Consider the following 21,139-nt stretch of genomic DNA (forward strand, 5'->3'; position numbering starts at 1 on the left):
AGGCCCTGTCTCAAAATGAAAGAACAAAAGGACTTGGTGTGTAACTCAAATGATAAAGTACCCCCAGATTCAATTCTCAGTACCTCCCCCAAAATCATATAAATAACTGAATTCAAACCTTATGCATAAATCACTCCAACTTTATTAGCAAATAGCTAATCATTCACCACTATTCTACCAATCTTCTTTGTACTTACATTGTACTAAATTGTGCTTCCCTATAATTTTTATGCAATAGTCATCATTCTTCCTTCCATAATCATATAGAAATCTGATTTCTCTTTCACATAATAACTGATGAATATTTAAAAATAATTACCACCCTAAGTTTTCCTCTCAAGTATTCTAAACTCTCTAGTTCCTATTATCATTTTTCCTATGAATCTTTGGGATTGGCTCATTTTATTAAGCATACTGTTTTATATAAAGTATCAAGAACTTAAATGGGCTAAAGAATTAAACAGATACTTCTCAAAAGAAGATGAACATACTGTCAATGAATCTCACTAATCATCATGAAAATATAAACCAAACCCACTATGAGATATCATCTCATGACAGGTGAAAAGGACTAGCATCAAAAATACAAACAATAGGGGACTAGGGTTGTGGTTCGGTGTACAGTGCTTTCCTGGCACGTGTGAGGCACTAGGTTTGATCCTTAGCACCACAAAAAAATAAATAAATAAAACAATGGTATTGTGTCTGTCTACAACTAAAAAACAAAATACAAAATACAAATACAAATAATAACAAATACTGGAGAGAATGAAAAGAAAAAGAAAAAAAAAAAGGAAGGGACTCTTATATGGTATTGGTGGGAACAAAATTAAAATAGCCATAATGGAAAATGGTATGGAGACTCCTCAAAAAATTAAAAACAGAACTACCATACAATTCACCAATTCCATTACTGGGCATATATCCAAAGGAGATGAAATTATTATACCAAAAAGATACTTGCACTCCCATATTTATTACTGCATTATTCACAATAGCTAAAATATGGAATCAACCCAGATGACATTCAGTAGATAAAAGGATAAAGAAAATGTGATATGTACATACAGGAATATTATTCAGTCACGAGAAAAATGAAATTATGTCACTGGCAGCAATATGGATGGGACTGGAGGTCATTCTGTTAAGTGAAATAAGCCAGACACAGAAAGACAAAAAGAAAAGAAAATTCACCAGATGAGTTTAAGAGCATGATAGAGATTATAAAAAATGACAATGAATTTTTAATATCAGAACAACAGAAAGGTTCCAATATGAAGGACACACACAAAAAGAACATATCTAAAGAAAATAAACAGCAAATCAGCAACCTGTAGAACAATATAAAAAGATCAAATAGATATGTAATTGCAATCCCAGGAGGAAAGTATAGAGAAAAGGGGACAGAAAAAGATATATATATATATATATAAATGGCCAAAATTTCCTATATTTGAAGAGAGTTAAAACTTTACAAATTTATGAAGTGCAATGAATAGAAAAATTCAACCTCACTCATACACTGCTTTAAAACCAAAGTTATAACAAAGGGAGAACAGCAGTATAGAGGAAAGGGATCAGGGAAAGGATGAGGGAAAGAAGGGAGAAAATGCAGGGGGGGAGTGATATTAACCAAAATATATTGTTGTATTGTGTGCATGGATGAATATGTAACAACAAATCCCACCATTATATACAACAATAACACATCAACTTAAAAATATGAAGAAGAAAAACAAAGTTAAGGAGAAAATCTAGACAGTATGTTTGTGGATTTCTAACTGAAAAACATGGGGGATAGAAGTCAATAAAACATTACCTTCAAGGTGCTGAAAGAAAAAAAACTGTAAACCCACAATTCAAAAGGCAATGAAAATACCCTTCATGAATGAAATCTAAACAAATGACATATTCAGAAAAGAAAACTGAGAGAATGTGTCACCAGGAAAAAAAATGTACAACAAGAAATGTTAAAGGAAATGTTTCAGGAAGAAGAAAAACATTACAGGTATATTTGAATCTTCAGGAATAAATAACAAATATCAAAAATGATAAATATCAGAATAGATATAAAAGACCATTTGTTTCTCTTAAGTTCTTTTAAAAGCACAGGACTGTTTAAAACAAAAATATTAACTCTGTCTTGTGAGGATGTAAATATTTGCAGGTGTCATATATACACTGTCAATATAAAGAACAAGATGGGTAAAGGAGATATGTTTGTATGTATGTGTTTGTGTGTGTATGTACAAATACTTACGGCCAAAGGTTTCAACATTTTACATGCAGTGTTACAGTATTAACTCAAGGTAGCCAAAGCTATAGATACATCATAATTCCTAGAGCAACCACAGAAATAAATGCAAGGAGGTATAGATAAAATACTGATACATAAAAATGGAATACCAAAAAAATAAAATGCCAAAAAAGATTCAAATAGCTCAAAAAAAGGGAGAAACTTTTAAACACAAGGAAAAAAAATAGAATTTTAAATGATGAATATAATCAGACCATGCATGTCAACATTTGAATGACAATTTTTGAAAATATTAATAGTCTAAGCTCTCCAATTGGAAGAGAATGTCAGAGTATATAAGAAAGGAAGACCCATTATGTGTAGGCTACACATGTAAAGATATGTTCAAATATATAAAGATAAAGACAGGAAAAAAAAGACTAAAACAGGTTGAAAAATGAAACATGAACAATAAGCATGAGAAACATGGAGTGGCTATTACAATATTAAATATAAAATATACTTAAAGACAAAAGAGTATTATAAGAAATAAAGAGGACAGGGCTGGGGATATAGCTCATTTGGTAGAGTGCTTGCTTTGCAAGCACAAGGCTCTGGGTTCAATCCCCAGCACCACAAAAATAAATAAATAAATAAAAAATAGAGAGGACATTAATAATAATCAATAAATCCACTCATTAGAATATAAGTTTTTTAAATGTGAGGCATATAGCAGAAATTTAAAATACCTATAGTGATCATTGACAGAATTAAGGAGAGAAACAGGCAATTCTAAAACTGTAACAGATTTAATCCCACTATCAATTAATAATAGAATTGGATCCAAAATGTCAATTAAAAACACACAGATTTGCTGGGCATGGTGGCACACACCTATAATCCCAGCAGCTACAGAGGCTGAGGAAGAAGGATGGTGAGTTCAAAGTCAGTCTTAGCAACTTAATGAGGCATTAAGCAATTTAGCGAGATCTTGTCTCTAAATAAAATGTAAAAAAGGCCTAGGGATGTGGCTCGGTGGTTAAGAGTCCCTGGGTTCGATACCTGGTACAAAAAAAAAAAAAAAAACCTGCACAAACACCATCAACCAACTGGATCTGATATTTTTTAGAATACTCTTAAGAACAGCAGAGTACACATTCTTTTCAAGTGCACATGGAACATTAACTAAGATACACTATATCCTGATTTATAAAACAAACCTTATCAAATAAAAATAAATTGAAGTATATTTTATCACTATAATGAATTCAAAAGGAATAATAAAAGTAAAACAGGAAAATATCTAAATAGATGGACATTCAGCAACATACTTCTAAACAATCTCAGGGTCAAGGAAGAAATCCCAAGAGAAATTTAAAAATATTTTAACATAAATGAAAATGAAAAAATAATACATCAGAATTTATGCTAAGAGGCTAAAGAGGTGATCAGAGGACATTTACAGCAGTAAAATGCTTAAAAAAGTTTCCAAACCATCATACATGCTTATGTCTTAAGAAATTAGAAAAGAGTCAGGTGTGGTAGCATATGCCTGTAATCCCAGTAGAACAGGAGGCTGAAGCAGGAGGATTCCAGTTCAAAGTCAGCCTCAGCAATTGAGCGAGACCCTGTCTCAAAATAAAAAATAAAAAGGGCTGAGGTCATAGCGTAGTGGTTAAGCAATCCTGGGTTGAATCTCTGATGGGGAAAAAAAAAAAAAAGCAACCTAGAAAAAGAGCAAAATAAACCCAAAGCAAGAAGAAAATGAAGAGTAGAAATCAATCATGTTGAAAACAGAAAAACAAGAGGAAGAAATGAAACAAAAAATGGGCTTATAAAGATCAATAAAACAAATAAACCTCTAGCAAGAGTGACAAAAATACACAAATAATATCACAAAAGGAAGGTTAACACTACAAAGATAACCGCAAATGCTACAAAAAATTCTTATCCACAAAAATTTAACAACTTGAAGTAAATGGACTAATTGCTTGAGAAACAAACACTTCCAAAATCATTCAAAATAAAACAAATAAACTTAATAGTTCCATAATAATAAAAGAAGTTCAGGCTTAAAAATATTGCCAAAAAGGAGTATCTAGACCCAGAAGTTTTCAATGGAGAATTCCACCAAATATGTAAAGAAGAAATAACACCAGTTCTACCAAGTATGTTCCAGAAAACAGAAATCAATGCTTCTGAGAACATTTTATGAGTCTATCATTACCCTGACTCTAAAACCAAGGAAAATACAAGAAAACTATTGATCATTATCTCTTATGAAGATAAAAATTCTCAACAAAATATTAACAAATAAAATTAAATAATATTGACATCGTCCAAGTGGGGTTTTTCCTGGGAATGCAAGGCTGGATCGATACTTTAAAACCAATCTATATAACATATCATATTAATGTTTTAAAAAAGAAAAAACAACAAAATTCAACATTGGTTCATAACAAAAAGAATCTCAGTAAAGGAATACATGGGATTTTTGCCAAAAAAAAAAAAAAAATCCAAAAAACGTAAAACTGACATCATACTTTAAATCAAGATATCAGAAGTGTACATGCTCACCACTCCTATTCATAATACTGGAAATATGAACCAGTACAATAAGGCAAGAAAAAGAAACAAATGCATATAGATTAGATAGGAAAAAAAGAAAAAATTTGTCCTTATTTGCCAATGGAATGATTCTCTACACAGTTAATTCCAGAAATTTACAAAAAATTCTTAGGACTACTAAGTGAATTTAGCAAGATCTCAGATTATAAATATATTGTCATCCTATTTCTATTTATTAAAAATGTGAAATAGGAAAAATATTTTTAAGTCCTATTTTAAATACCTACCGAAAAAAATTTTAACATAAAATGTACAGGATCCACATGATGAAATTATAAAATTCTAATGAAAGAAATTGATGATCCATATAAATGGAGACAGATATTGTATTAGAAAACTAGTAATGATACATAGATTAATTTGGGTTGGCACTCCGGCGGTGGGCCCCGCCCACACAGCCAGCTTCTCCAGGTTCTCGGAACGGAACTGGCCCGCTAGTGAGAGCCTGTCTGAACAGAGCAGGCTCCGAGTCCCGGAGCCGCTGCAGTGCAGTGTACTCCTGCAAAGAACCAGCGGAGAGCCTCGATCTGCAATCAGCCTCAGGGATAAGGGCAGGGCAGCCGGAGACCTCTTCAGGCGGCTCTGCCCACTCCGGCTGCGGGCTCTCTTCACGGGGCGATCCAAGATGGCGGCCTAGAGGGAGACTGCACCCCCGGTCGCTCCACAACCCAGGAGTTAAGAAGGGGAGGCATTGAGAGACTCGGACTGAAGTGGAGCCACGGGTGAGTCTGCCCACTGGGTAAAGCTCAGCCCGGGTGGCAGGCCCAGATAGAGGTGGCTTAGCAGAGCCGGGCAGGGCAGCTTGAGTCTTCCCAAGGTAGTCTTCCACACTCCGGCAGTGGGCTCTTCCCACACGGCCAGCTGCACGGTGCAGGCCCACAGTGAGAGCATTTCCGCACAGAGCCAGTTCCAAAACGTGGAACCAGTAGGGGGCTAGGGGCAGTATTCTTCGAATGAGCTGCTTTATCAGATTCCTCCAAGACATCAGGCTACTGAAGGCTGGGAGGTGATACACTGGAAATCTACTGGGACACTATAAGCCAATAGTGGAAAACTGCAACATCTCAGGGTCCCACTGACAACTGACCATTATGAGAAAACAAGGGAAGAAAATGTCCCAAACAAACCTAGATACTACATCAATAAAACCCAATGACAGCACAGCAGAAGAAATGTCAGAAAGGGAGTTCAGAATGTACGTAATTAAAACGATCAGGGAAGCTAATGAGGAGATGAAAGAGCAAATGCAGGCATTGAAGGAGGAGATGAAAGAGCAAATGCAGGCATTAAATGATCGCACCAATCAACAGTTAAAACACCAAATACGGGAAGCAAGAGATCATTTCAATAAAGAGTTAGAGATACTGAAAAAAAACCAAACTGAAATCCTTGAAATGAAGGAAACAATAAACCAAGTTAAAAACTCCATAGAAAGCATAACCAATAGGATAGAACACCTGGAAGACAGAACCTCAGACATTGAAGACAAAATATTTAACCTTGAAAACAAAGTTGAACAAACAGAGAAGATGGTAAGAAATCATGAACAGAATCTCCAAGAACTATGGGATATCATGAAAAGGCCAAATTTGAGAATTATTGGGATTGAGGAAGGCTTAGAGAAACAAACCAAAGGAATGAACAATCTATTCAATGAAATAATAACAGAAAATTTCCCAAATCTGAAGAACGAAATGGAAAACCAAGTACAAGAGGCTTATAGAACTCCAAACATACAAAATTACAACAGACCCACACCAAGGCACATTATTATGAAAATACCTAACATACAAAATAAAGACAGAATTTTAAAGGACGCGAGAGAAAAGAATCAAATTACATTCAGAGGGAAACCAATAAGAATATCAGCAGATTTTTCAATCCAGACCCTAAAAGCTAGAAGGGCCTGGAACAACATATACCAAGCCCTGAAAGAAAATGGATGCCAACCAAGAATCTTATACCCAGCAAAACTTACCTTCAAATTTGACGATGAAATAAGATCCTTCCATGATAAACAAAAGCTAAAGGAATTTACAAAAAGAAAGCCAGCATTACAGAACATTCTCAGCAAAATATTCCATGAGGAAGAGATGAAAAACAACGATGCAAATCAGCAACAGGAGGCGCTAGCCTAAAGGAATAGCCAAATAAAGGAGAAACCAAATCATGTCAAAAACAAATATGAGTCAATTGACTGGGAATACAAATCATATCACAATAATAACCCTGAATGTTAATGGCCTGAATTCATCAATCAAAAGACACAGACTGGCAGATTGGATTAAAAAGAAAAATCCAACAATATGCTGCCTGCAAGAGACTCATCTCATAGAAAGAGACACCCATAGACTAAAGGTGAAAGGATGGGGACAAACATACCATGCACACGGACACAGCAAAAAGGCTGGAGTATCCATCCTCATCTCAGATAATGTGGACTTCAAACCAAAACTAGTCAGAAGGGATAAAGAAGGACATTACATGCTGCTTAAGGGAAGCATAAATCAGCAAGACATAACAATCATAAATATCTATGCCCCGAACATTGGCTCATCCACGTACGTCAAACAAATCCTTCTCAATTCCAGAAATCAAATAGACCACAACACAATAATACTAGGCGATTTTAACACACCTCTCTCACCACTGGATAGATCGTCCAAACAAAAAATGAATAAAGAAACTATAGATCTCAACAACACAATCAGCAATTTAGACTTAACGGACATATATAGAATATACCATCCAACAAAGAATGAATACACTTTCTACTCAGCAGCACATGGATCCTTCTCTAAAATAGACCATATTTTATGCCACAAAGCTACTGTTAGTAAATACAAGAAGATAGAGATACTACCTTGTACTCTATCAGATCATAATGGATTGAAATTAGAAATAAATGACAGAATAAAAAACAGAAACTTCTCCAATACCTGGAGACTAAATAATACACTATTATATGATGAATGGATAACAGAAGACATCAGGAGAGAAATAAAAAAATTCTTAGAAGTAAACAAGAACAAAGACACATCATATCAAAATCTCTGGGACACTATGAAAGCAGTACTTAGAGGAAGATTTATTTCATGGGGTGCATTCAAAAAAAGAAGTAGAAATCAACAAATAAACGAGTTAACACTACAGCTCAAAGCACTAGAAAAAGAAGAGCAGACCAATACCAAAAGTAGTAGAAGACAGGAAATAATTAAAATCAGAGCCGAAATCAACGAAATCGAAACAAAAGAAACAATCGGAAAAATTAATAAAATAAATAGTTGGTTCTTTGAAAAAATAAATAAAATTGATAAACCCTTAGCCACACTAACAAAGAGAAAGAGGGAGAAAACTCAAATTACTAAAATTCGGAATGAACAAGGAAACATCACAACAGACACGAGTGAAATACAAAACATAATTAGAAGCTATTTCGAAAATCTATACTCCAACAAAACAGAAAACCTTGAAGACATCAACAAATTTCTAGAGACATATGAACTACCTAAACTGAACGAGGAGGACATACACAACTTAAATAAACCAATTTCAAGCAATGAAATAGAAGAGGTCATCAAAAGCCTACCAACAAAGAAAAGTCCAGGACCAGATGGGTTCTCAGCCGAGTTCTACAAAACCTTTAAAGAAGAGCTCATTCCAATACTCCTCAAACTATTCCATGAAATAGAAGAGGAGGGAACCCTACCAAACTCGTTCTATGAAGCCAATATCACCCTGATACCTAAACCAGACAGAGACACATCAAGGAAAGAAAATTTCAGACCAATATCCTTAATGAACATCGATGCAAAAATTCTCAACAAAATTTTAGCAAATCGCATACAAATATATATTAAAAAGATAGTGCACCACGATCAAGTGGGTTTTATCCCAGGGATGCAAGGTTGGTTCAACATTCGGAAATCAATAAATGTCATTCACCATATCAACAGACTTAAAGTTAAGAATCACATGATTATTTCAATAGATGCAGAAAAAGCATTTGATAAAATACAGCATCCCTTCATGCTCAAAACACTAGAAAAAATTGGGGTAATGGGAACATTCCTAAACATTATAAAGGCCATCTACGCTAAGCCCATGGCTAATATCATTCTAAATGGTGAAAAACTGAAAGCGTTCCCCCTAAAAACTGGAACAAGGCAGGGATGCCCTCTTTCACCGCTTCTATTCAACATCGTCCTTGAGACTCTAGCCAGAGCAATCAGACAAACCAAAGAAATTAAAGGGATACGAATAGGAAAAGAAGAACTCAAACTATCCCTGTTCGCTGATGACATGATTATATATTTAGAGGAACCTGGAAATTCCACCAGAAAACTTTTAGAACTCATAAGTGAATTCAGTAAAGTAGCAGGTTACAAGATCAATGCTCATAAATCCAATGCATTTTTATACATAAGTGATGAATCTTCAGAAAGAGAAATTAGGAAAACTACCCCATTCACAATAGCATCGAAAAAAATAAAATACTTGGGAATCAATCTCACAAAAGAGGTGAAAGACCTCTACAATGAGAACTACAGAACACTAAAGAAAGAAATTCAAGAAAACCTTAGAAGATGGAAAGATCTCCCATGTTCCTGGATAGGCAGAATTAATATCGTCAAAATGGCTATACTACCTAAAGTTCTATACAGATTCAATGCAATTCCAATTAAAATCCCAATGATGTACCTCGCAGAAATAGAGCAAGCAATTATGAAATTCATCTGGAAGAATAAAAAACCTAGAATAGCTAAAGCAATCCTCAGTAGCAAGAGTGAAGCAGGGGGTATTGCAATACCAGATCTTCAACTCTACTACAAAGCAATAGTAACAAAAACGGCATGGTATTGGTACCAAAATAGACAGGTAGATCAATGGTACAGAATAGAGGACATGGACACAAACCCAAATAAATACAATTTTCTCATACTAGACAAAGGTTCCAACAATATGCAATGGAGAAAAGATAGCCTCTTCAACAAATGGTGCTGGGAAAACTGGAAAACTATATGCAATAGAATGAAACTAAACCCCTATCTCTCACCCTACACAAAACTCAACTCAAAATGGATCAAGGACCTCGGAATCAGACCAGAGACCCTGCATCTTATAGAAGAAAAAGTAGGTCCAAATCTTCAACTTGTTGGCTCAGGATCAGATTTCCTTAACAGGACTCCCATAGCACAAGAAATAAAAGCAAGAATAAACAACTGGGATAGATTCAAACTAAAAAGCTTTCTCTCAGCAAAGGAAACTATCAGAAATGTGAAGAGAGAGCCTACAGAGTGGGAGAATATCTTTGCCAACCATACCTCAGATAGAGCGCTAATTTCCATAATCTATAAAGAACTCAAAAAACTCTACACCAAGAATACAAATAATCCAATCAACAAATGGGCTAAGGAAATGAACAGACACTTCACAGAAGAAGGTGTACAAGTAATCACCAGATATATGAAAAAATGTTCAACATCCCTAGTAATAAGGGAAATGCAAATCAAAACTACCCTAAGATTTCATCTCACCCCAATTAGAATGGCGATTATCAAGAATACAAGCAACAATAGGTGTTGGCGAGGATGTGGTGAAAAAGGAACACTCATACATTGCTGGTGGGGTTGCAAATTAGTGCAACCACTCTGGAAAGCAGTGTGGAGATTCCTCAGAAAGCTTGGAATGGAAACACCATTTGACCCAGCTAACCCACTCCTTGGCCTATACCCAAAGGACTTAAAATCAGCATACTACAGAGATACAGCCACATCAATGTTCATTGCTGCTCAATTCACCATAGCCAGATTGTGGAACCAACCTAGATGCCCTTCAGTTGATGAATGGATAAAGAAACTGTGGCATATTTATACAATGGAATATTACTCCGCAATGAAGAATGATAAAATTATGGCATTTGTAGGCAAATGGTCGAAATTGGAGAATATCATGCTAAGTGAGATAAGCCAATCTCAAAAAACTAAAGGACGAATGATCTCGCTGATAAGCGGATGAGGACATATAATGGGGGGTGGGACGGGCTAGCATTAGGTTTAGGTTTAGGTTTAGAGTTAGGCTAAGGAGAGCAGTAAGAATGAAGGAAAGAAGGACTGTGTAGAGGGAAAAGAGGGGTGGGAGGGGTGGGAGGGGTGGGGGGGAGGGGAAAAATATAATAAACATCATTACCCTATGTAAACGTAAAAAAAAATAAATTAATTAATTAATTAAAAAAAAAATTTGGGTTGAATTGACATTTTACATAATTCCAATCAAAATCTTAGCCATGATCTTTTAGATATAGAAAAGTTAACTATACAATTTATAGTAAAGGTAAAAGAATTAGAATAGCTAAAGCAATCTTAAAAACAATAAAATTGGAAGAATCACACCATCCAACTCTAAAACTTACTATAAAGCCATACTATTATAAAGCTATTACTACAGTAATCGATACAGGCAAATAGATAGGCAAATATGTCAAGGGCATATAATAGAGTCCAGAAATATACCCATACAAATATGACCAAATGATCTTTTACAAATATACAAAAGTAATTCAATGGAGAAAGAAAAGTTTTTTCAATAAACAGAAACATCACCCTAAATTGGGCTCAGTGGTACACACCTATAATTCCAGCATCTTAGGAGGCTGAGGCAGGAGGATTAAAAGTTCAAAGCCAGTCTCAGCAACTTAAAAAGGTCCTACCTCAAAATTTAAAATAGGACTGGGGATGTGTCTCAGTGGTTAAGCACCAATGGTTCCATCCCATTACCATAAAAAAAGAAAAAGAAATATCACCCTATTGAAACATATCCCTTTGAAATTAAAAGCAACTTCCTGATAACTAATCTTCTGCACCCTGTATTTACTCATGTGGAAGATAGATACCAAGGAAATTAAGACTGACGTATTCACTAGCTAAGCACAGCCTACCTACATCTACAAATGTGTAATACCTGGCTTTTTGTTTGTAGGCCTAGTGGAGAAGCAATGTAGTTGCTTCTCCCCAATTTGATCAAACTGCATAAAATTGCTTTTCCCTTTGTTTATTTCTTCTGTGGACATGTGGCTAAATCTGGCCAGTCAGATCCAGGTAGGGTCCCTGACTTGGCTCCCATAATAGAATGACAACTCCACCAGGACTAAAATGCTGCCTGTGGTCAAAATCTGGAGGAGGAGAACTAGTACGGAATATCCCTGCAGCTGTGGAACTTAATATTGTTTTGGGACTCCCCTCTTTGTCTTTAACCAGTGTCAACTGCCCTTTGCAGCTTTGATGGAATGGAAAATTAATTTTTAGGACTTTGGGTTTATCCTGGGAATGCAAGGGGTAGATATCCCCTCATCTCCCTAGCAGTGCACGTTGACCCTTATCCTTCCTTCGCTATCATCTGATGCTTTTTAGCCAATTAGGAATTTCTCAGAAATCCAATCTAGAGTTCCTTCTTTAACTGTTTGACAGGAAAATGTGGCCTTATCTTTGAAAGGAGTTTTTTGATGGTGCCAATATGCTTATTTGGAAGAGATATCAAGAGGAGTAGATCTCTAGGGTATTTGTTTGAAAAAGTCTTTGTTGTGAAAATGAAAAGCATTAATTCTATCTCAGTGTTAGAGAAATTTTAATTACAGCATGGCCTATCTATTGAAAGTGCACTTTGATTTAATGCAACTATTTTATATCTTTGATAACTTGACAATTGGCTTACCAGGCTAAACTCTGATGGCTACAGCAATAGAATTATCTACTAAAGTTATCTACTAAAATGGGGAATTCCATTTTAGAAGAACATACCCATTCATAGGATAGAAAGAAGTACAGGCAGCTCATCTAGGAAGGTACACATAAGGACATGGTCACCCCTGCACCTTGAGCTACCTGGTTCACCTTTTGGTGTTTGAGGCTCTCCAAGCCACCTAAGAAGGTATCTCTTGGTCCACTGGTAACACGATAGGAAGGACCTCCTAAATGCAGCACATTTTATTGACCCAACATTTCCCAAGCACTACTCTTGCTTCAGTCATCAGATAAACCTTGTTAGTCAGCTTTTAGTCACTGTGACCAAAACACCTAACAAGAACAACTTGGAGGAGGAAAAGTATATTTTGGATTCAAAAATCCAAACCATTTGGTCTCCAAACCATAATAAGCCTCTATCAAAAAAATTGGGGGCTGGGAAAACTGGAAATCCATATGCAGTAAAATGAAATTAAACCTCTATCTCTCACTCCGCACAAAACTCAACTCAAAATGGATCAAGGACTTAGGAATTAGACCAGAGACCCTGCACCAAATTGAAGACAAAGTAGGCCTGAATCTTCATCATGTTGGCATAGGATCAGACTTCCTTAACAAGACTCCCAAAGCACAAGAAATCAAAGCAAGACTCAATAAATGGGATGAATTCAAACTAAAAAGCTTTTTCTCAGCAAAGGATACAATCAAGAATGTGAAAAAAGAGCCTACAGAGTGGGAGAAAATCTTTTCCACACACACTTCAGATAGAGCACTTATCTCCAAAATGTATAAAGAACTTACAAAACTTTATACCAAAAAGACAAAAAATCCAAACAATAAATGGGACAAGGACCTGGACAGACACTTTATAGAAGAAGGTATATAGACAATTAATAAATATATGAAAAAGTGTTCAACATCTCTAGTAATTAGAGAAATGCAAATTAAAACAACTCTAAGATTTCATCTTACTCCAGTTAGAATGACTATAATCAAGAACACAAACAATAATGTTGGCATAGTTGTGGGGGAAAAGGCACACATTTACATTGCTGGAAAGCAGTGTGGAGAATCCTCAGAAAACTTGGAATGGACCCACCTTTTGACCCAGTTATCCCACTCCTCGGTTTATACCTAAAGGACTTAAAAATCAGCACACTACAGTAACGCAGCCACATCAATGTTTATAGCAGCTTAGTTCACAATAGCTAGATTGTGGAACCAACCTAGATGCCCTTCGACAGATCAATGGATAAAGAAACTGTGGTATATATACACAATGGAATATTATTCAGCCATAAAGAATAATAATATTATGGCATTTGCAAATAAATGAATGGATAAATACAAATAAATGGAGAATATCATGCTAAGGGAAATAAGCCAATCCCAAAAATCCAAAGGCCACATGTTTTCCCTGATAAGTGGAAGATGATATAAAATGGGGTGGGGGGTGGGGAGTGAGAGAAGAATGGAGGAACTTTAGATTATGTAAAAGGAAATGAGGGGGTATGAAAAATCGTGGAATGAGACATCATTACCCTATATACATGAATGATTACACTAATGGTATGAATCTACATCATGTACAACCACAGAAACAAAATGATGTACCCCATTTGTGTATAATGAATCAAAATGCATTATGTAAAAATTAAAAATGGCCAATATTTATCCATAATTGCTTTATTCTGAGCTCACACTTTTTTCCTCTGGTAAATTCACTTTTTGATTATGTGGTCTTAAATGATATATGCTTTGTTCTGTTTTGTCTGATTAACAGCTTTTGATTTTCTCTATCTACCTGAGGGAAGGTTGTTTTTTTGTTTTTGTTTTTGTTTTTCCTCCCCTCTCCTTCGCATCCCCCATAAGAAAAACTGGTTATTCAAGGTTTGCTGATCTGAGTCTTTGAAATACAAATTTTCTACCTAGCTTCTATCTAAGTTATACCTTTGAAAATGCAAACTTAAATTTACAGACTGCTTAGGGCATATCAGTTTGACTTTTTAAAACTACCAAACATCTAAATCTAAGCTTTAAACTTCTCTAGTGTTCACCTATGTTTATATACTTACATATCACTTGTTTGCATGGTACTAAACTGCCTTATATGTAAGTAAGCACATAACTTAAAACCTGTTAAGTCAGCCCAAATTCCTTCCAATTCACATGACTTGAGTAAATCTGTGATGAATAAGTCAATTTGAAATTGTTAATAATAAATGTCTTTAATATTTGGTAACTTTCTGACTGACTACTAATCATTTCAAATACTTATCTCTTTTTTTTAACAATGGCAAATGTTCATATTTTATTTCAAATTGATTTGCTTATCACCCATTTCAAACCATTAATAGTGAAATATTACTTGTGGAAAGTTAAAAATTATCTATTTGCAGTATTAAGAATGAAGAAATCCAACAAACTAATGAGAATTAACCATGCCAAAATTAGTATTCAGAAAAAATAGGCTTTTGAAGAAACAATTATATTAAAATATAGTAGCTAATTTCAGTTTACTTTGTGATAATGAATAGTGGAATATTTATCTCTAAATATTTAAGAAAGCTACAATACCTGATGCTTTCTATGTACATGAGTACTTTAAAGAGAACTGTTAAAAAGAGTTCATATGGTATTCAAATTAGCAAGGTGCTTGCAGAAAGTTATCAAATATTAAAGACATCTTTATTAAAATGGCCAGATGCATGCCAGAAAGTTACCAAATATTAAAGACATCTTAAAATGACCCTCCAAACTATTAAATGGATCATGTGCAATATCTGATATCTAGTTTGCTTTAATTAAATGCGCAGAATCTTTTTTCACTAAAAAAAGGATTGCTTTGACAGTAAATCTAGATCTACTTTTCTAATACATCATCATGCCTATTTTGTTTTGTTTTTTTCTTCATGTTTTGTATTATTCTGAATGTCTTTTCTCATGTTTTTTTTTTCTTCTTCATTTACTAGATACTGAATCCACAGGCACTCAACCACTGAGCAACATCCCCTTACCCCTAGTTTGTTTTGAGACAATGTCTTGCTAAGTTGATTAGGGCCTCTCTAAGTTGCTGAGGCTGGCTTTGAACTTGCCATCCTCCTGCCTCAGCCTCGTGAGTTGCTGAGATTACAGGCATGCACCACTGCACCCAGCTCTTTTCTCCATTTTTAATTACCCAAAGACAGGGTAATAATGAGTCTTGGTATTTTGATTAATGCTTAAATTCTTGAGGAATTTAAAGTAAGTTAAAATCCATTTCTAGGTAAGATTCAACAATTTGGTAATGACTTATCTGATCTTGGCAAAGTTCTTAAAAAGTTGATTTAGAGAATAAAGATTTTGTTTTATCAAGTTAATTTCCTGTTTTCTGATTTTGTTAGGTTTTGTTTGCTTGGTTGGTTTTTGTTTTTTTGTTTTTGTTTTTTTTTTTTGCAGTGTTGGGGATTGAACCCAGGGCCCTGTGCTTGCGAGGCAAGCACTCTGCCAACTGAGCTACATCCCCAGGCCATTTCTTAGGTTTTTGATTGCTTAAAAAAGTACTACAAGAGATAGAGTTTACTCCTTATTTGTTCTAAAGTCTCTTTTTGGTTTATTACTCTGGTTAAATTAACTACTATTTTTACAATAATATGGTATGTTTTTGTTGATACAGATACTTTAAAGTTTTAAAAGTTTGATAGTCTGGCTATAATACTGTAAATCATTATTTTTGTCTTAACACTATAGAGGTAACTAAATTGTCTTCCTAAGTAATTAAGCACTGTAATAATATCATCTTATATATTGTCTGAAGTCATTTTAGATAACGTGAGTGACATCTCTACAGTTAATAAGGGGCAATCCTGCTTTATTCATCCTCCATCTCAAGACAAACTTAAGGTTGAAGATTTTGGTATAGGATCTGTATAAGACTGGCTATTTTAAAGGGGCTTAGCTTTTACCATTGAAGGGTTTGCACTGTGACTTAGTTAACAAAACATTTAAATAAATACATTTTTTTCTTAATTGGTGTAATGACATTACTTCTTAGAGACTGGGTCCAAGGTTTTTGTGGTCCAACAGAATGTACTTAAATTCTAAAGATGTTATGGAATATGATATTGAACTTTCTACCCAGGTGGTGATTAATCCTGATTTGCATAAGAAGGACTTTAGCCAATAGGCACTCTTTATTGCAGATCTGACAGGACTACTTTTACTACTTGGATAAACATGATACAACTAGAGATTATTTTTATTAGTTCCAATCTATTATACAGACTGGATTACTTTACTCTCATTAATGTTTTATATTTTTCTGGTCTTTGAGTTAATCTTTCCAAAAAACCTTCTGTTGCTTAAAATTGGTTAAGAACAAGTCTGCTGACGCTGACTCAAACTGTTGCTTCCCCTCCAGCATGGGACCAACCTGCATAGCAAATAATCACCAATGTCTTCAGGTGAAATCATTCTGAGACAAGAAGGAAAATCATGTGAAGTCATTTTTCAAACTCCACAGTTAGGAGGTTATAGAAAGAATTCTTGGACAAACTAGGTGGAGCCAGTAAATATTTCAGATTTTGTCTCCTAAGAAATAAGCATCTGGTTCCTTACACTCAAGTTCCTTGATGGGATCTACACACAGATCCAACCAAAAAACTGCCAGCCGTAGACAGAGAGCCTAATTCCTTTAAGATTGAGGGATAAAATAAACAGAAGGGATTTGGGTCAGACCACTTTAGAAATTAAAAGCAATTTCCTGTTAACTGGTTTTCTTCATTTCATACCTCCTCATGATAAGGATAAGAAGAACGAAAAAAATTAAGATATATTCTCTGGCTAAGTATAGCTTAGCTAAATACACACACACACACACACACACACACACACACACGGAATATATCACCTGGCTTTTGTTTCTCAAACTGTAACCATTTAACCATTTCTGAGGGACTAGTGGAGAAGTAATCAAGTTTCTTCTCTCCAGTTTGATCAAACTGCATAAAATTCATTTTTCCTTTTTTCATCATATACTCATTTATTATGTAGGTGGTTGCTGAATCCGGCCACCTGGAATGCAGGCAGACTCCCTGGATTGACTGCCAGTAATACCAAATCAATGCAAAGTATTTAAAACCATTCACTTTTTCTCATTCCTCCCACAAACTCCCTGCCTGAGCTACCATCAACTCTCCTCTGGCTACTGTGATTGCCTGCCTACTTTTAACTATTCTACCTTAATATACTGTTCTCCATACTGCTAAGTCAAATAAGCTTTTCAAAATATAAATCTGACCAAGTCAGTCCCTGCAATAATTCTTTAGAACTTCCATTCTTCTTGGGATAAATACAAAATTCCCTTGATAAGATTTACAAGGTCAAAAACGTCTAAGCTTCTACTCCCTAATTCTGTAGCCTCATCTTGCATTACACATTTCTTTCACTCCATCTTTTTTTTTTATTGTAAACAAATGGGATACATGTTGTTTCTCTATTTGTACATGAAGTCAAGGCATACCATTTGTGTAATCATAAATTTACATAGGGCAATGTTGTTTGATTCATTCTGTTATTTTTTTCCTTCCCCCCCACCCCTCCCCACCCCTCTTTTCCCTCTATACAGTCCTTCCATCCTCCATTCTTACCACCCTCCTTATCCCTAACCCTAAACCTAACCCTAACGCTAACGCTAACCCTTCCTACCCCCCATTATATGTCCTCATCCGCTTATCAGCGAGATCATTCGTCCTTTAGTTTTTTGAGATTGGCTTATCTCACTTAGCATGATATTCTCCAATTTCATCCATTTGCCTGCAAATGCCATAATTTTATCATTCTTCATTGCGGAGTAATATTCCATTGTATATATATGCCACAGTTTCTTTATCCATTCATCAACTGAAGGGCATCTAGGTTGGTTCCACAATCTGGCTATGGTGAATTGCTTTCACTCCATCTTAAACTCAACATACTCCCTCCCACAAAGGAACCTTTTGACGCTTGTTTCCTCTGCTTAATAGAGTATTTCCTTATTTCTCTGGATTTTAATTCAATCTTTTTTTATTTGTTCTTTTAGATATACATGACAGTATATTGACAATATACATGGAGTATAACTTCCCATTCCTGTGACTCTGATGTAGAATTACACTGCTTGTGTATTCATATATAGCATAGGAATGTTATGTCTGATGCATTCTACTGTCTCCTATTCCCATCCTTCCTCCTTTCCCTTCATTCCCATTTGTCTAATACAATGAACTTCTGTTCTTCCCACTCCCCGCCTATTGTGTGTTAACATCTGCATATCGTTTTTTGGGATTGGTTTATTTCACTCAACATCAGAGTCTCCAGTTCCATCCATTTACCAGCAAAAGTCAAAGGCATTCTTTTTATGGCTGAGTAATATTCTACTGTGTGTATATGTAGATATGTGTGTATATGTATATGTGTGTGTGTGTGTGTGTGTGTGTGTATATATATATATTATATATATATATATATATCATATTTTCTCTATCCATTCATCTGTTGAAGGGCATCTATTTTGGTACCATAACTTAGCTATTGTGAAATGAGCTGCTATAAACATTGATGTGGCTGTGTCACTATAGTATGCTAATTTTAAGTTCTTTGGGTATATATTTTTTTTCAAAAAGCCTCTCCTGAGGCTAGGGATATGGCTCCATGGTAGAGCAAATGCCTAGCACATGTGAAGCATTGGGTTCAATTCTCAGCACATTAAAAAAAAAAAAAAAAACACAATAAAATAAAATTTAAAAAAATTTTTTTTTAAAAAGCCTCTCCTGTCTTCTCTAACTACTTCAAATTCCTTTATTATTGGCCTCACTATACTGTGAACCAATCCTTTGCCTTTATCACCATTGTAATATTACATCTGAATGACTGTATTTATGAGTGACTATTTGATGACTGTACTTCCATGAAAGCAGGATATGAATCCATTTACTCCCCAGTGTATACCCAGAGTATAGCAAAATTGGAACTCAACAAATGCCTCCTGGATGAATCAAATGTATTATCTTTTTTATCCCTCATAACTCCCCTATTAAATATGTACAATTATTTGCCCCATTTCATAGATGGAAAAATTGAGCAATTAGGAGTTTGGGTAAATTATTGTAGGTCATACAGCTAGAAGATAAAGAGCTAGCTGGACACCAATTGAGGCATTCTTATCCTAAGGACCAAGATACTGATTATGCTCTATTGCTGTTCATATACAGCAAAATGCTAGGCCAGTCTATGTCCACGTAGGAGTGAATCTTAAAGATTTACTATACTAAATTAGTTCTTTAGAATTCATCCAACAAATAGGCATAAAGTGCTTACCAAGTGTCAGTTGGCATGCTATGTACTAGGATTACAGGGTAAATAGGACATAGGCTCGTAGCCCTTACTGAAATAAATATTCACTACACTATTTATTTATTGAGCATATTAAATGTACCAGCCACTATGCTAAGGAGGAGCCTAAAGGATCAATAAAGCCTTAAATAATTATGTTAAAAATAAATTTACTTCATGTGTGGAAGAGTTAAAGAGGAAAATTTCAGGATGCTATAGAAATAAGCCACAAAGACTTAAATGTGGCCTGGAATGTCAAGAGAGATTTGAAAATAAATGACAGTTAAGTTGACACTTGAAGTATACATTAGCAAATTTGAACACAATAAAAAACATTTTTATGAATTTGTGCAAAAGCAATTCAGTGGAGAAAGAATTAGCATTTGGAAACAATGGTTCCTGAGAGATAGGACTAGGAGTTGCAAAATCAGGTAATGCAACCGGTAAACACAAAAGTAAATATCTGCAGTGATAAACAATACATCCCCCATACCAGGGGCCAGAAAACTATAGCCTTGCATGACAAGTCCAGTTGGTAGATCCCTTTTGTAGACCCTTAAGAATGATTTTTACATTTTTACAAGGTTATTAAAAAGAAAAAATGTAGACAGTAAAGGAAAAGGAGAGAATTAACACAGATCATACATAACCCACAAAGTCTAAAATATTTACTAGTCCTTTATAGAAAAAGTTTGGCAGATTGGGGTTCTTAGGTCAGTGGTAGAGTGCTGGCCTAGCAACTACAAGGCCCCAAGTTTGATCCCTAGAGCCACAAAAAGAAAAAAACACAAAAATGTTTGCTAACCCATGCTTCATATACTGAAATCAATTAAAATATGAGGATTTGTCTTACAAATTCACTAAATACTATTCTACCTAAACATTAAACATAGATACTGAATATACATCATGCCTATCATTTTCAGATTGGATCTTTGCAGCATACTATTCAAATGTACTAAATTTACAGTCAGCTACACAATATGCATATTTTATTTAAATGTGCCACCAATAAATATTTAAATAATATACCTTGAAAAAAGTTAATAAGATATCTAAAAATTGGTTTAAAATTGTAGTTTTAAAACCAAATGCTATTTTTATATCTTAGCCAAAAAATTAATATGAAGTAGTTATGGTGTAAGACTATAAATCAGTGGATTCAATAATATTTTGAAAAGTAAAT

General features: G+C 34.9%; 1 protein-coding gene across 2 annotated transcripts in view; it reads right to left on the reverse strand.

The window, feature by feature from the left end:
* Sycp1 (synaptonemal complex protein 1) overlaps positions 1-21,139 on the reverse strand; it is a 147,917-nt gene that overhangs the window by 78,471 nt on the left and 48,307 nt on the right. The window lies entirely within an intron of this gene.

The sequence above is a fragment of the Sciurus carolinensis genome, chromosome 1 (assembly GCF_902686445.1).
Source record: "Sciurus carolinensis chromosome 1, mSciCar1.2, whole genome shotgun sequence".
NCBI lineage: Eukaryota > Metazoa > Chordata > Mammalia > Rodentia > Sciuridae > Sciurus > Sciurus carolinensis.